Below are 268 nucleotides of genomic sequence, written 5' to 3'. Positions count from 1 at the left end.
GAGTGAGTGAGTGAGTGAGTGAGTGAGTGAGTGTGTGAGTGAGTGAGTGTGTGTGTGAGTGAGTGAGTGTGTGAGTGAGTGTGTGAGTGTGTGAGTGAGTGTGTGAGTGAGTGAGTGTGTGAGTGTGTGAGTGAGTGTGTGAGTGAGTGAGTGAGTGAGTGAGTGAGTGAGTGAGCGAGCGAGCGAGCGAGCGTGCGTGCGAGCGAGCGAGCGAGCGAGCGAGCGTGCGTGCGAGCGAGCGAGCGAGCGAGCGAGCGTGCGAGCGAGC

The sequence above is a fragment of the Aulonocara stuartgranti genome, assembly GCF_965226115.1.
Source record: "Aulonocara stuartgranti genome assembly, chromosome: 10".
Classification (NCBI taxonomy): Eukaryota; Metazoa; Chordata; class Actinopteri; order Cichliformes; family Cichlidae; genus Aulonocara; species Aulonocara stuartgranti.
The sequence above is the reverse complement of the archived record's forward strand: the minus strand, read 5'-3'. Positions refer to the sequence as shown.